At 41.6% G+C, this 17,394-nt stretch overlaps 1 long non-coding RNA gene across 1 annotated transcript; it reads left to right on the top strand.

Moving 5' to 3' along the window:
* The first annotated feature begins 3,218 nt into the window (after positions 1–3,218).
* LOC144366880 (uncharacterized) lies at positions 3,219–8,855 on the top strand. Its single transcript, XR_013426030.1, has 3 exons — positions 3,219–5,406; positions 7,299–7,424; positions 7,562–8,855. It is a non-coding gene; the product is annotated as an uncharacterized LOC144366880 (long non-coding RNA).
* The last annotated feature ends 8,539 nt before the right edge of the window (positions 8,856–17,394 follow it).

Genomic DNA, 17,394 nt, shown 5'->3' with positions numbered 1-17,394 from the left:
TTGTTACATATTAATACATGCACACAATATAATGGTATAATTTGGCCAATATTGCTCCCCAGCACTTCTTCCCTCCCTGCCTGCTACCCTTCTGTCCTTTCCTTTACTGATCTCTCTTTGATTTTCCCCAGATCCTCACCTTCCACCTTTTTTTCTTTTTTCCTCTCTAGCTTCTACTAATGACAGAAAACATTTAATCCTTAACCCTATGAGTTTGACTTATTTCACTTAACATAACAGTCTCCATCTATTTTCCTACAAATGACATAATTTTATTTTTCTTTGTGGCTGAATAAACCTCCACATTACCTTACTTCTCTTCAGAGTCCTGGCATTAGGCACACAGGAAAACTAGTGTTAGTCTACAGTATTGATGATAGTAACATCATCAAACTTCCTCCTTCTTCAATTTTGGTGTTCCTACTGTGTGCCTGCCATGATGCTTTAAGTGGGTGATTTCCCATTCTTGTGGTGGAATATTGTGACTCATTATAAGGATAAAGGATACTAAGCCAGAGAAGTAAACAGATAGCTATGGGGAAAAACTCTATTAGTTTGACTCCATCTCCAAAGTCCCATGTCTTTTTCCTTGAGAAGGGTGGGTATCAATTTAAGCCAAAAAATGTCTTTGATAGGAGGATTGCTTTCATCTTATAAAACTTCATTCTCATTATATTGCAGTATTTTTCAAATATGAACTGTAATTCTATGTAAGCTACAATTTTGATAAATTATTTGACTTTCTCCATTTCTTCTGGCTAGGGATATGTTAGTATCGTAAAAAACTTCTTCATTTGTAAAATAGGTGGATTGGGTCAGCTGACTTCTAAGGCCCTTTTATCTTTGACGTTCCTTTTAATCTTTTCTAATTTTCTGATAACGTGGGTGTTTTAATCACTATCTGCAGATGAATTCTACTTGACCAGCAGATGGGGCTCTTGATAATCAAATAGTTCTTGAGTTAAGAAGTTTCCTTGGATGGTGGTTGTCAGTTGTTTATTAGTGGTAAGAAGCAATTATTGATTGCCTACTGTAATGTGTCAGGCATTGGCCTGGGCATAATCCTACTGTTGCTTCATATTTGTATAATTTGATTATTAGGCACATGACAAGTGATTGTTTCTACATGTGGTAAAGGTTTCAAAGGAATGTTTACCATTTTACCAGGAAGAAACCTCTCCTGAGGAATATCAAATTAGGTGATGACCGGAGACATCTCCCAGTACTAGTTGTCTTGATTTGAATCCTGACATAAATGGGCTCAGCAGTTCAGGACCCCTGTGTGAGGGGGCTGATATGTCTGCTCTTCCGTGGCCTTCAAAGGCCTGCCAGGGTCTTGGGAATTGGAATATGTATCTTATTAAGGATTTGTGATCATAACTAGGACAAAACTATGGGATGTTTAACACATTTCAAATATTCACAAATTGATAATAATTATGCCTATAATTGCATACTAATACCATCTTTTTATCCCCTTAGGTACTAATTAAATGATGCTTCAAAACAGGGAGTAGGAAAGTCCAGATATTCCTGAAGCTTCCTTTCCTCTTTGAGTCTCTCAACACTCTCTAATGGTTTTTCAGGGTCAATTATTATTCTATAAGCAGCCACATTCAATTAAAAGGTGGTGGTTATGTTGTACTTTAGCATTACAAGTAACTGTTATAAGAGCTGCACTTAAACAGACAGTATTACTTAAACTGCTTTAGCAAGCAAAAGATGAACCAAACATTTACTTTTTTTTAAAATTACTGTTTTACAATTATACAGAACAGTGAGAACAGTGGGTATGCCATATTTGTCAAACATTTAAATAGCCTCTCAGAGGTGGGCGAGGACGTACTACTAGTTCTTCCATTTACTAAATTGGAACATGTGTCCCTTTGGACAGGTCTTGTTTTCCCATGGTGTCAATGTCTCTTCACTGAGGTGACCAGAAGTTGAGCAACCTGTCTACGCAGGTGGTCACGACACTCTCATCATATGTCTGGACCACATGGTTGCCCGCCCACTGTGTGGGCCATGCCTGGCCAGCACTTTGAGGACTAAAGGAAATTGTCAGCTGTCCTTCTGGGTCTTTTAGGGCTAGCAGGCAAAGGCAGATTTGCTTTCTCTTTTGTGACCCCACAAGCCCCCTGGCAAAATGTCATATAACCTGGTTGTGAGTAAAATAAAACTTTAGTAAGGAAATTGTTTCAAAAAGATTGGTTGTTTCCCTTTCTAATTCATTTTGGATCTCTTCCTCTGAGCATGTTAATCAGTTTTCTCAACAGACATGGGTAAACAAGGGAGAGGAAAGTGCTGAGTCACTAGACTCCTCTCAGCTCTGTGGAACTTTTAACACTTTAAACCCCAATTTTTCTTTTTAAGAGGATTTTCTATTACTGTTGAAAAGTTTTGTCATTGCAGAAAATACAGGTAATAAAAACAGCTAAAATTCATTGAGAGCATACTATATGTCAGACATTATTCCAGGTATTTTTCATATATTAACTCACTGCATCCTCACAAAAATGCTATGATAGTACTATTAAGCCCATTTCTTAGATAAGGAAACTGAGGATCAGAGAAATTAAGGCACTCCCCAAAGGGTACACAGATACTAGGTGACAAGCCTATAGTCCAGATTCGCAATGGAGCCTTTCAGGAACGTTTACCATTTTATCCAACTTGCTGTTATCCAACTTCAAAGGAATAGTAATCTTAGTAGTTATAAAAAGAAAAGTTAATTCAATTGAAAAGTTCTTAACTTCAAGGTCTGATTCTGTTATTTAATTTTTTTATCAAATTGTCTGTACTATACCTTGAGCAATGTATTTATACTCCTATGTTGTAGCTCTTAAGGTATTTTGTCAGTTTAGTCCCAGTTGACTTTGCATTTGAGAAATGTACAGTGCATAACATATGATATATATGTGTATATACACACAGGCACATATTTCTTAGTAATATGGGTTTGGGGGCTTATGTTGAAATGATTTTCAAAGGATGCTATGAAGTTTACAAAGTACGGGTATATTACTGCACTTTGTAGTAATTAAGGCTATTTAACACAGCCTCATTTCATTGAAATTTGGAAAAGTATGTTTTCATACAATTTTTCCTTTGAAAGAATATTTAATGCTACCTAAATTGTATATGGGTTACATGTACATACTTTAGTTTTCATAGTGTAGCCTCTACATGTCATTTTAATAAATCAGGCATAAATCAATGCAGTAAATTTAGCAATGCAGTAAATTACTTACTGAACATTTAAATGGAAAATGAGAGCATCCTCATTAACTAATAAAGAATTCCTAGAGTTGAGGTAATAAACCTCCCTCACCTGTACTAGGGATTGAACCCAGGGGTGCTTAACCACTGAGCCATATCCCCAGCCCTTTTTGTTTTTTTATTTTGAGACAGAATCTTACTGAGTTGCTTAGGGCCTTGCTAAATTGCTGAGGCTAGCCATAAATGTGCCATCTTCCTGCCTTACACTCCTGAGTCACTGGGATTACAGGCATGCACCACCATGCCTGGCACCCCCTGTTCTTTGATTCCATCTAATTTACTTCATTTTGTTCACACTGCCTTCCTACTTGTCCATCAAATGCATCAAGCACACTCTGCCTCAGGGCCTTCACAGTTGCTCTTAGTCTTTCTAAATGGCTCATTCTCTTCCCTTCTTTAAGTCTTTGTTCAGAGAACATTTCTCAGTGAGGCTTTCACTTCCATTAACAGTCACTACTTCCACCTTTATTCCTTGCTTTTTCTTTCTCCACAGCACTCACGCTATCTGATATACTATATTATCAAGTCATTTTTCTCTTGTTGTTTATCAAGATTAGAATATAAGCTCCATGAAGGGAAGGTGTAGATCAGTATCTGGGGCACAATGCATGCTCAGTAAATATCAAATGCATGCATGCATGTAACCCCTTAGGAAAATACATATAAGAATTGGCTAATTTGGCCAGATGTGGTGGCTCAGGCCTGTAAGTGTCGGAGCCTGAGGCAGGAGGTTTGCAAATTTCAGGCTAATCTGAGCAATTTAGTGAAATTCTGTCTCAAAATTTTAAAAAGGGGTTAAAGATATAGCTCAGTGGCTGAGCACCTCAAGTTCATTCACTTAGTACAAAAAAAATGATAATTTGTTATGAACATCTCAGGCTACTTGGCATTATTTTTTCTTACCAAATATCTTCCCTGTTTGTTGACTTTTTAACCTCAAAATTTCCTCTTTTTTTCATAGTTTCTTCCTTCTTATAACTTGATTTAATTCTTTACATATCTGACCACATCTACTCACTTTGTCCCTAATTTCCTTGTAGTTTCTACATGTACTTTCAGCTGCAGCTTCACATGACCCAGACTTAGACTTGTTGTATTGATACTTCTAATTTGTCCAGTTTATATTTTCAAGCCAGGCCTCCTGCTCTGTTTATTCTCACATTAGGTGCCTACTTGTGATCCAATAAGTTAGGCCTAGAGTGGATAATTGAAAGGATTCCTCAGACTTTTGAGCGTGACACTTATTCAATAGATTGGACTTGGGATTTACAAATTGAATCTTATAAACTTGGTCACATCTTTAAGATTTGTTGATTCTTATAAATTTGGTCACATTCTCAGTCTTAAGTGTCTGCACACAGAATTGTATTTCTGATCTTGTAAAGCTGAGGGATAGAACCACAGAAGTAATTTTATCAGTTGCAACTTCTCAGGTCTGCCGGGGAATCTTCTGGGAAAATGTCTCCAAATCTTCTCATTGTTTGGTACATCTTTGGTTGACTGCTCAGTCATAAGAAGTATAATATGTTTGAGTTATTTTCAAATATGAGTTGCCTCATTTGGTACCTAGTTGATTGATGAATAAATAGTGATTGCTAACAGAAATCAGGACTGTGAATACACATTCATGCACCATAAAAACCAGTCACAGCACAAGTGTTGCTGAAAGGGCTTCTTCATTTGGTATCTTTATGTAATATAAGATGTTATTTCATATAGCAAATAAGTTCTTGATTCATTTGTCCACCATTTATGTCATTTCAGTCAATTAACATTTAACAAATTGCTAGGGACACTGACTTTTGTCACTGTTTGTACTTTGTTGTATTTTATAACTTGGTTAAGTTCTTCCAAAACTAATAGTGTCAGCGTCTGGAATTTTACCCTGTTTGCAAGCTAATAAGCTGGCCTGTTACTGTTTCATGGATATTGGTAGAAGGCATGAGACTCCAGTCAGAAACAAAGGACTTTGTTACAGCAGAGCAATCAGCATAATTTCTTATTGGCCTTGGTTTCCCAACAACACCCTCTAAGTCTCATAGGGTCAAAGTAGATGCTATCTATACACATAGGTGGTTTGTGTGGCAGCTGGGAAACAAAGATCTTGAGGAATGTGCTGCTTTTATAGTAAGTGATAAGAAAATTTCTTTGGAAAGGGATTTTATCTCATATCTCACTTTTTCTTGCTTCTAAAGTATGCCTCACATACCTAGCAATAAGGTGCACAGATGCCTTTCTGTCTCTGTGTGTGTGTGTGTGTTTGTGTGTGTATAGTCATTGAAATATAAATATATGTGTGTGTGTATTTTATATGTAATATATATGTATTGCTTTGTTGATATTGTAGGCATAATCCCAGGGCTTTATCATCTTCCAATATATAAAATGAATTAACTTCTTAGAGAGTTTCACATCTACTTTTTCACTTACTGAAATGAAATCAAATTTATATCCAATGACTGCACCTACCTAGATGGTTATTATTTTTTTATTTCTTGCTGTATTCATTGTCATATTAATTATAAAATCTGGTCAATGACATTAACTTTGACAGTCAATAATATAAAGTTGTAACACATCATAATACATCTATTTTAAAGCCTTACAAAATTTGTAGAATTTCTGCAAATGACCCAACTTCATTCCAATATTTCTATTTTTTCCATCTCAGGTGGTATTGTAATTCTTGTAAAATATTCTCCAAGACTATCCTAACTGCACTTCTGATGCCCATCATCACAACCCCCAGTTTCTTTCCTACCCACATCTTTGTATTTCATTTTCAACAGTATGCTTGAATATATCTATGTCCTATTCAAGAAGAAAATTAGTTTTTCTACTTTTTCTGCAGTCCCACAACATGTAAGACCATGTAAGACAATTTATTCTCCGAGATGAGTGTCATGGGCACTGTAAGGTTGGAATTGTATTGCAAATCTTAAGACTGTTTCCAGTAGCACAGTGCTAATCAGATAGTTGGAACTTGAATTCCTTTCCCTCTCTTAAAGGTACCAGCATTCACCTTGAATTTTGCTTTGTCAAGTGAGGGCATGCATATAGTATTTCCCTTACAAGGACTTTAAACTCCTTGAGAGTGCTGTGCAAGTTTTATTACTTGCTTACTTTTTTTTCACACTTTTTTTTTTTTTTTAATTTTTTGTTATACCAGGGATTGAATCCAGGGACACTCTACCAGTCCTGTTTATGTTTTGTTTTGAGACAGGATGTCACTAAGTTATCCAGGCTGGCCTTGTGTCGCGACCCCTTGCCCGCAAGGAAGACGCAACTCAGGAATCTTCTTTCAGCAGTTTATTCAGGCCCTTGATATTTCTTCTACTAATCCCTCGGATGCCCCTCCCAGCCTTAATATAGCATCTCAAGCCCCAATGCGAAGCTGCCACGTGGAACTTTTTCATAGGGTGCTGAAAAACCATGCGCCAACTCTCCCAAATAAGGAGTTGTTTGTCACATACCACAGCGGAGCCAGCGCCATCTTGTAATGGCGACCATAATCTGCATAAGCGGTAGAGGCGGCTCACCACAGCCTTGAACTTGATATTCTGCTGCTTTAGCATCCTGAGTCTGTGGGAATACAGGGGAATGCCCCTGCAACTGGGGTTTAGTGCATTCTTTTTAAACTAATATACTTGGTTTTTAAGAGCAATTTTAGGTTTATAGAAAAATTGAGTGAAAAGTAAGAGTCCCATATATCTCCTTCATTATCCCCTCCCCCCTAGTCTCACTATACTTTTAATGTATTTACTTTTGACAAAAAATATCACTGCTCAATGGGTCCTTGCCTCCCACCATTTGCGTTCCTAGAAGGTTTTCTGTTGGCTTAACTGTAGCTGAAGGATTTTCCTCTGAGACAAGCTTCATGTGACAATTTCAACAGACTACAAGTGGAGTGATCTTGACCCTCTTCATTTAGACATATCAAAGAGAGGCATGTTGTTCCTTATTGTTTATCAAGAGCTGATGATTCCATGGATCATTTGCCAAAAAGGCTGTCTTTCTAGAATATTCCAGATCCCAACATCAGTGGAATTGAAGGACCATCCACCTGAACTTTGAGAGCTGGTAGTCATCTTGTCAGCTGATGTTCTAGGGCCACCCCTTTGGACCTGACAAAGGCCCCTGACCAGGTCAGTTTGGACTACAATGACTACCATGCTATCACCCTTTCTAGCAGAGGTTGGTGGGGATAAAATTTGTGCTGCTGGTGATCATAGATAGCATAAGTTCCAAAGAGAACAGTTTTTTTCTTTTCTTCTGTTTTCAGTCATATCTGAATCAGATTCAAATCTTCAAGGTCTGAAAGGAAGGCTTTCTTCTCAAGTACCTGCACAGTATGCCGAGAGGCAGTGGAGCCCAGCGATAAATTGGAGGTTGCTGAGGTCAGTTTGAGCTTGAATCTGCCCTTTGCAACTGACTTGCAACTAACCTCTTTAAAAGCAAAGCTTGAGTTGGGCCTGGTGGCGCATACCACTCTTGCTGTTTCCTTTCCTGAAACAGAGGGTAATAGTAATATCTGATCTTGTCAGGGGAGATTAAGTTTATTTATTCAGCAAATATTTAAAGAATGCTACTTACTGTCAAGTGTTCTTTCAGATGCTGGTTATTTAACAACGGACGAGAAATTCTTGTCCTCATGGAGATTATGCTCCAGAGTGGAAGACATAGCTGGACAAAAAGTATATAACATCAGATAATTGTTATGAAGGAAAATGAATCAGGGTAAGGAAATGGTGATTAAAGGGATCAATATAGATGAAGCTTTCAACAAGCATTGGGTGTTATTGTGGCTCCCCCTACTCGTCTAAGAATCAGTCACACTGTGACTTAGCTAAGGAGGAACTGACCTTGAAAGGCTTGACATATGTTATGATATGCCTCACAGGAAGGGAGGGTCATTTGTATCAGGTTGTGACTTGGTGTTCAGCCTTGTGTGTAGCACTTTTAAATCCTTCCAAGAATTTTATAAGTTGAATACTTCAAGCCTGGGTTTTAAGAAAATAAACTGACCCAGCAGCTTGGGAGGCCGAGGCAGGAGAATTGCAAGTTTGAGGCTAGTCTCAGTAACTTAGCGAGATCCTGTCTCAAAAGAAAATGAAGGGCTATGGATGTGGCTCAGTGGCTAAGCACCCTTGGATTCAATTCCTAGTACCCCAAACAAACAAACAAACAAAAACTAAAACAGTTAGGAACTTTGCTTATTTCACACATGTTCATAGCTCTTGAACTTTCCTCTGCATGATGTTTTTGAAGGATGTTGTTTTTCATGGAAAGCTTCAAAGAGATCAAAGAGTGTGAAACTGTGCGTACTGGACAGGCCATTTGGCCTGCCCATGATATGGCCTGTTATAAGAGAAATGACCACAGGCAGTTCTTTATATCCAGGTCTCCATGTTCTGAATTCTGTGGCTCAGCTGCTCTGATCTCCAACTATTTGCAGAGACACCCTGAGCCATCTAGGCTGCCTTATATCAAGACTATCTGAAATTAAATACATTTAATTGTAAAAAGGTGATGTTTTTATATAAATAAACATGTAAATAATTTTATATATATAGTTGGTATGTGTGTGTATATTATATAAAAATTTCATATATATATATTTATTTATTTATATTATTGGGGATTTAATCCCATAATCTCTACCTTTGAGCCACATCCCTAACCCTTTTTATTTTGAGATAGGGCCTCACCAAGTTGCTGAGGCTGACCTGAAACTTGCAATCCTCCTGCCTCAGCCTCCCAAGCCTCTGGGATTATAGGTATGTCCACCTCATTTAGCTGTTACCACATTTTTAAAAGATATTGGTTGGCAGCAACAAGCGAAGCAGGTAGAACATTAAAAAAAAGAAAAGCTGCAGAAGCAAGAAGAGGGGTGGGACAGTGGAGATAACAGGGCAGATGACTAGATGACCCAGCCTCAGGAGTTGTTGGAAGACCAGTCTGCCTGGCATCCCGAGTGACTGGTTAGACTGACAAGAGGGCATCCTTATTTCCTTTTTGTACATTAATCAAGGCATCATGAGCATGAAAGCTGCAAAAGTCAAATGTGCACACTGGATGATGATGGGCCACACTTGACTATCAACATTTACTCTATATGTTATGGCCACAGAGAATGTGTCATTTTTTTCCATTTTTCTTGTTCTAGATCAGGACAAATTCAGGGGAGTCTGGATCAAAGAGGAATCTGAAAAGTTGTCAATGCTGGGATCTGAAAAATTTTAGTACTTCAGCAGAGGATTATGTTTAGTGTTTGATTCACAATTCCCAAAGCTGCTTTTGAACCTCTTTAAAAGCAAAGCTTGAGTTGGGCCTGGTGGCACATAACTTGTAATCCCAGTAGCTATGGAGGCTGAGGCTGAAAGAATTGCAAGTTCAAGGCCAGCTTCAGCAATTTAGCAATCCTATAGCAACTTAGTAGGATCCTGTCTCCAAATAAAATTGGACTGGAGACATTGCTCAGTGGTTGATAATAAAAAGCTCAGTGTGACTATTTGGAAATGTCTAGGTTAGACTCCTGGCACTGGTTTCTCCTGGCTACATAGTTCTTTTTGTAATTACAATGGTGAAGTTAGAGGAAGGGATAAGACAGAATGATGTTGTGGATTTCAGGTCTGGAGGGAAATAAGACTGGCTTGGGTTATGTTGGAATTAAGTTGCATGAGTGGGCACATTCACATTACATATCTTCCTGTTAAGTCTTGTTGAGAGACATAAGTCACTGTGCACACTTAGGGAAGGCAGTCACCCTATCAGGTCCTTGGCTTCCTCAGTACTATGGAGGGTTGGGTTTGGACAAAGCTGCTCTCTGAAGTCTCAGTTCTAACAGACTGTGAGTTCAAGTGGCAAACCTATCAAGTAGCCAGTCTGGATCACTTTATCCAGTCTGATGATCACCATGGAGGAATTCTTGGGGTTGGATCAAATGCAATAAATATGCAACATTTTTTAAAAAATTTAAATACTGAGGTATTTTTTGTTTGTTTTGTTTTGTTCTTTTCTGTAGTACTAAGGACTGAACCAGGGGCACTCTACCACTGAGTTACACGCAAAACTCTTTTTATTTTCTATTTTGAGACAGGGTCTCCCTAAACTACATAGGCTGAAACTTGTGATCCTCCTGCGTCAGCCTCTCAAACTGCTGGGTTATAGGTGTATACCACTCTGCCTGGCTAAAATCAAGTTATTTTTAGCTGGAACTCCAGAGCACTAGAAAAGCAATAAGTGCCTCTTGTGTTATATTGTATTGGGTAGGGCAGGGGACATCAAGGGTGGGGTTGTTCTGATTGTACTAGACTTTCCCTTTGCAGAAGCATTTTGTCATCCTTCAAACACACCTCTCTCTGTGGACTTCATTGTTCTCTGCTCAGTGTGCCCATAATCTTTTTCCCATCACTGGGCTTATCGTGTTGTGTTGAATCAGTCTCACGTCTCTCTCCCACTTTTGTTCTCCTTAAAGGCAAAAACTGGACCTTTTTATTTTTGCATCCATTACACTGAAAGGAAAGCGAGGAACTGGGAGCGGGCGAATGAGAAATGAAAGATGGAGACCAGGCAGAGATACGGTCAAGAGTTTTTGTCAGAGATGACAAATAAAGGCCATCTCTCCATAGACAGCAACACAGGCTTGGGGTTCGAGACTTTTATTGGGGAGGCTCAGAGATTAGAGCTGGATGGATCCTAATGTGGGCAGTTAAGGGAGTGGTTGGTATGACGGCATGTTGAGCCTTTCTCAGAAAGGCCCTTAAGCGGGAAAGCAAAACTAAAATGGCGGCTGTCACTTAAGATGGCCTGCTAAGCAAGGACCTTACATTCCCCCCCTTTTTTGTTTGTTACTGGGTCTTTTAAGGGACAGGGGCATAGATCAATCTTCTGTATCTTCTTCCTGCTGGGAAGGGGCAGCGTCTGGACCCTTGTTAGGAGTGCAGGGTGTCATTGAGGCAATGGTGATGGGGAGGAGGCACTGGGTGATGCTGACTCTAGATGACCCAATTTTGGTGAGGGGTTGGAAGTCCTGTAACAGAAGTCATGGTTCTGCAGTGTCCTCGTGGTTCTCAGAGATTGAAGGAAGATTGGGGGTTCCAGCCTTGAATAAATACAGTTTGAGAGGGCCTGTGGGTATCACTGTATACAAGGGCGGAGAAAAACTGTTTTAAATGGGAATTATGAACCCAATATGGGATGCCCTCAAGGCAGGACATTGAGGAAGTTGGTAAGAATGACCCCAGAGGGTCCAGTCCATTTTGCAGAGAGTTGAGAGGAGGAGGTGGGCCTGTTGGGAGATTTAAAAAGTATCAGGTCACCAGGAGACAGAATGGGAGAAAGGGAAGAGGCAGAACCAGGCTTTGCCAGAACAGCATCGCTGTATTGCCAAAGAAGGGGCTGGAAAAGGTGAGGAGCAGGGGGTAGTAGAGAATCAGAGGGTGGTGAGCTGAGCAAGGAGATGGGGAGAGAGAGAAAGTTTTGAAGTCATTCTTCTGTGCTGGAGAAGGAGAAAGTTAAATTGACACTTTTTTCCTTCCTCCTATCAAGCCTGCTGAGTCTGTCCTTTGTATTTCAATGTTGGCTTCAGTATGGCCTTGGCCAGGGAGATTGCTGCCTAGGGATTTACAAGGTAGGAGAGTTCTGGGTTCCTTGTTTGTATAGAAGTAGGGACTCTGGAGGAATCCAGAGTTTTAGTGGCAAGGGAAGCTGGGCGGGGGAGCAGGAGGAGCAAAGGGAAGACTTAGAGTGAAGCAAGGAGAAAGCCTGCACATAAGGGACTTCCTTCCATTTATTCTGAGCGCTCGCAGAAGTTATGAAGATTGGAAGGTTGAATTGTCAATGGGCCGTTAGATCAGGAAGGGAGTGGTGCTAAGTGAACAAGGAGGCATCTGAGAGGTGAGTCAGATGGGATTTGGGAGTTCCCCATGGCGAGTTGGAGGCTGGGACTGAGAGAAGGGAGTTACCTGCTACTTCCCTAGTCCCAGGCTTTGCCCATAGAGAGTCTTGGTTGGTTAGCCAGGGCTTTGTGAGCTCTGCTGAGGAGCTGAGAACCAAGACCCAAGAGTGACCTCGCCAAGGGGAAGGTACTAGGAGTTCCCCATGGTGAGTTGGAGTGAACTAGCCAAGTGGAAGGGATGGGTGAGAATCTTGGTGATGGGCCAAGATCTAAGTTCTAGAGAGGAGAGTTGTCACTGCTTTCTCTAGGGAGTAGGAGGGGAAGGGTGAAGTCACTTCCCCCAATGAGACCGAAGTGTGGATGAAGAAGAAGAGCACTAGGTGAATGGAAGAAGGTGTGTGGTCATTATCCTGGGCCCTCAAGCCAGGATCCAAAAGCAGCTCAATTCCCTGGAAGGGAGAGCAAAGTGGATGGAAGAACGTGATCGATTCACTGGCACCAAAGAAACAAAAGTGGCGCAGAACTAATCATATACACACCTGGGATATTATCAGGAGCCTGACAGAGCTTCTCTGCAAAAAGAGAGAAAGACAGTAGCAGCAAGGAGAGCAGGTATTGTGATTGAGCCAGAAGATGGAGGTTTTTTTGAGACGGATGTGAATGGGCTCTGGATGTGAGGCGATAGAAGGACTTGAAACATTCCACCTCGGAAGGGGGTAATGAGAGGCACTGGCAGATGGAATAGGGGGTGGTCCTAAGGTAAGGGTGAGGAGCAGAGGAGCAGCGGGAGAGTCTGGATAGAAGCATATATGAGGACAGAAGGAAAGCATGGCTCCCAATTTTTTGAGGATGTCTCTTCCCATAAGGGGAACAGGACACTGTGGAATGACCAAAAGGGAGTGGGTGAAAGGCGCAAATAAAGCTATATGTTTGCAAAGGCTGGTAAGATTTGCCTTCTATCCCAACAATAGAGGTCACAGAACAAGTGGTAGGCCCCCAGAACTCCTTGAGGACTGAATATGTAGCCCTGGTGTCTAGGAGGAAGGAGACAGGCCTACCTGAAATACGCAGAGTTACCCTTTGTTCCCGTGGAGTGATGGTAGTGGTCGGGTGATGGGGACCTGGACCTCTGTGTCCACTCCTAAGAGTTGGGAAGGGGTATCAGAAGGGCTGAATGGCCAGGGGTCGCTATGGGCTTGTGGACAGTCAATGACCCAGTGTCCCTCCTGATGACATTTAGGAAAAAGGCCTGGAGGCTTGCAAGGTTTGGAACATGTATGAGCCCAGTGACCCATCTGACTACATTTAAAACAGGGTCCAGGCAGTCCAGGTCCAGAGGGACCCTTCCACAGGCCAGTGGAACCAGTGACAGATGGCTTCAGTGAGCATCTGATATTTCTGCTTTCAGGCTTTCTCATCTCTCTCCTTATACAGCTTAAAGGCCACTCCCAGAACCTCAGCTTGGGGAGTTAGGGGCCCCCTCTTGAGCTACTTTAGTTTGGCCTTAATATCAGGGAAACACTTGGAGAAAAAGTAGGTCCTTGGTAGTTGTCTCCCATCTGGAGTCTCAGGGTCCAGATTAGTATATTGTAATAAAGCCTTGGTCAGGTGATCTAAAAATGCTGAAGGGTTTTCATTCTTATCTTGGATGATTTCCTGGAGCTTTTCATAATTGATAGCCTCATGGGCTGCCTTTCTAAGTCCTGCCATGAGGCAAGTAGTGAATAGGTTTCTACTAGCTACTCCTTGAGGCAAATTATAATCCCAACTGGGGTCCCGATCAGGGACCGCTTCAGTGCCAATTGGATGGGCAGGGGAGGGCTGATGTACCGCATCAGCATAATTTCTAGCTTGTTCCCAAACTTGCCTACACTCCTCGGGCAAGAATGTGTTAGACAAAATTATAGGGGTATATATGTGAGGAGACTTGAAGTATAGGACCCAAGCTACTTTTCTATCTGTAAAAGATCTGACAAAGAGAAAGCCACATGGACCCAGATTACACCATCTACCCCAGCCACCTTGTGTGGAGGACAGAGATACAGGTTGGGCAGCAGTAGCCCCTGAGTGTGTGATTGGAGGAGAGAAGGACACAGGGTCAGAGGGGACAGTTGCAGCGACGGCTTCATTAGAAAGAAAGGGGAGGTAAGAGCTAAGAGGACTTGTGTGGGAGAGCAAGAGTTGCAGAGAGAGGGTTTAGAGAAAGAAGAATGTATGATATCTCTTTCCATTTTCCCAAACGCCCACAACAGTTGAAAAGATCCCTGAAAATATTAGGATGTAGAGTGCACTTAAGCGGCCATTTAGAGTTCAAAGGATATTGAGGCCAGATCTGACTGCACAAATGGATAAGTTTTGGGGGTTTTGGGTTCGGGGTGAGAGAGAGACCCTAGGTTAGCCAGGAGGCAGCCTAGAGCATGAGAGGGAGAGGATGAGGAGCTGCCCATGGTGAGACATAGAAGGTGAGTGTAGAGGTGGGGTGTCCCCCAGCCTCTACTATCACCTAGTCCAGAGGACAGTTATGCTCAGGGGATTGTCACCCCACTGGGCAAGCATGGGGGGTGGGGTGGGGCAGGAGCCTATCGAGGCACTTGGGCAGCTGGCTGGGACTATGCAGGGGCAGATGCCGTGGAGGGCAAAAGCTGTAGAGATTAACCCAAGGCTGAGAGATGTCACCAGGAACAACTCTTAATTACCTTCAGTGGTTTTTTTCAAAACCTAGGACTCAAATAAAAGACCACCCATAGACCTGGTTGACAGTAGGGATGGCTGTAGCGTGAAAGCCATGGCTGGGGGTGCTCCCGACCTCTCAGTAACCCCGGGGAGTGCCAGATGACCAATGGTCACTTTCTGGGACCTATAAGTTGTTTAGGTCGACAGGAGACATTTCTTACCTGAAATGTCTGGTGGTGGGTGCAGAGAGGGTATTAGGCAGAATGGAGGGCCTGGTCCCACAATGGAATTTGGATTGGGCTGTGGGGATGCTTAGTGACCCTCTAAGAGGGGAGCGGGCACATGGGGGAACCCGATCCTGGGTTTCAGCACCAATGAAATGAAAGTGAGGAAATGGGAGACGAGCGAGCGAGAAATGAAAGACCAAGACCAGGCAGAGGTACACATGAGAGTTTATTTGTCAGAGTTGACAAATAAAGGTACATCTTTCCATAGATGGAGATAGGCAAAATAGGCTTGGGGTTTGGGACTTTTATGGGGTAGGCTCAGGATTTAGAGGAGGGTATGTTTCTAATTCAGGTGGTTAAGGGTGTGGTTGGTATGAGGGAGTGCTGAAGCCTTTCTCAGAAAGGCCCTTGGGTGGGAAAGCAAATTTTTTTTTTTTAAATGTCACTTAAGATGGCTATCCAAATGCTAAGCAAGGACCTTACACTAAGCATTTGCAGGTAAGAATGTTGTCATGCAGGATGCCTAAGAGTTTGGGTGAATATCATGTAGCCAGGTGCTTTGGTAACACTAAAAACCTAGTGATCTAAGCCACAGCAAAGAGAAACTTTGATTCCAATATTTGGATTTTATTTTCTGAGTAGTGTGATGATTAGAATAATCTTATTTGTTTCATTTATTCACTCATTGATTTGGCAAATATTCATATTGAAGGTTTAACCTTTTCCAGACAGAGTTCTAGACACTGGATAAAACAGCAAGCAAAATTGACAAAAAGATTTCATCTTCATGGAGCTTACATTCTAGTGGAAAGATCGATAATAAACAGGAGTGAAACATGAGCACATGAGAGATATGCTAGGGAAGAAAGTAAAAAAAAAAAAGGGATTTGAATTGAGGAAGGGGGCAGGTTTACAGTGTTTGATAGGATGGCCAATGAAGCCCTTACCGGAAAAGCAACTTCTTAGTAATGAAATGAAGGAAGTGAGGGAGCTAGCTGGGAGCTGTTTGGGGAACAATAGGGAGAGCGAATACAAAGATCCAGAGGTTAACATGGGCCTTCTGTGTGCAAGGACTGGAGTGTGACTGGAGAGGAGTGAACCAGGGGGAGATAGTAGTAAAGAAGAGGTTAGAGAAAGAACTGGGATCACATCGTATTGGGCCTGGTAATGACTGGGTTTTACTTCAAATGGGATGGGAGATTACTGGAGTGTTTTGAGCAGAACAATTCACCTTGACTTATGGTTTAACAGCATTAATTTGGCTGCTGTGGTAAGAATATCTTGAAATAGCAGTAGCAGGGAGATCGGTTATGAGGCAAAGATGCAATAATGTAGGTGAGAGATGATAGGAGCTTAGACAAGGTGAGGGTCAATGAGGTGGGACTATAAGTGATGTATTCGGAAGGTGTAACCAATAAGAGAGACTGAGAATAAACAGAAGATCAGTAGGAAACACAGGCAAATGTAATTTCCTGAAAGCCAAGTGAAGAAAATATTTAGGGAGGAGAGAGTGATCCACTGTGCCCCAGGCCCCTGTGAGGCTGGGTAGCTGAGAACTGAGAAGTGAGAACCAGGTTTAACAGTACAAGGGCTCCTGGTGGCCTTGAGAAGAGCAGCGTCAGAGGAGTGGAAGAGGAGGAAACTTGGATGGGATGAGTCTGTGATGGAATGAAAAGAAAGAGGTATATTCAATACTTTCAGGGACTTGTGCAGAACGGGGATGGAGAGAGATGAGTGTTAGCCAGAAGGACTAGCAGGATTTGAGAGTTTATTTTCAGATGAGGAAATTAACAATGTAATTGTTTGCTGAGGGGAACAATTGAGTAAAGAGAGAAAATTGGTTGATACAAGTGACAAAAGGATTACTGGTGCTTTCCTAATGCAGGTGATAGAGGAGCACAGATGGTTCATCCATCTATAGAGGGGAGGGGTGACGGCAGAATACATGGTGATGAACGATTGCGGAAATTCTCTTCTGATTGCTTCAATTTCCTCATCAAATTGGGAAGCAAGATTGTCTGCTCAGCGAGGATACAGGAAGGGTTGGACAATTCAGGGAGGAGAGACAACGTGACACAGCCTTTTCCTGGCACAAAGAGGGACTCTTTCCCCCTTAGGAAGTTTATAAAAAGGATCCAGTTGTCAATAGAGAGAGGTCAGCATAGGTAGCATAACATTTGTTGAGCATGTCTTAGAGGAAATTCACCTTCTGAATTGAGGCTTAAGTGTCCCTCTCTCAAATCTTTAATATTTATTCTTTCAGAAACTTTTGTCTGGAAGTATTTTTTTTGTATTACATGTAAAACTACTGATATA

This window comes from Ictidomys tridecemlineatus, chromosome 9 (assembly GCF_052094955.1).
Source record: "Ictidomys tridecemlineatus isolate mIctTri1 chromosome 9, mIctTri1.hap1, whole genome shotgun sequence".
Classification (NCBI taxonomy): Eukaryota; Metazoa; Chordata; class Mammalia; order Rodentia; family Sciuridae; genus Ictidomys; species Ictidomys tridecemlineatus.
The sequence above is the reverse complement of the archived record's forward strand: the minus strand, read 5'-3'. Positions and strand labels throughout refer to the sequence as shown.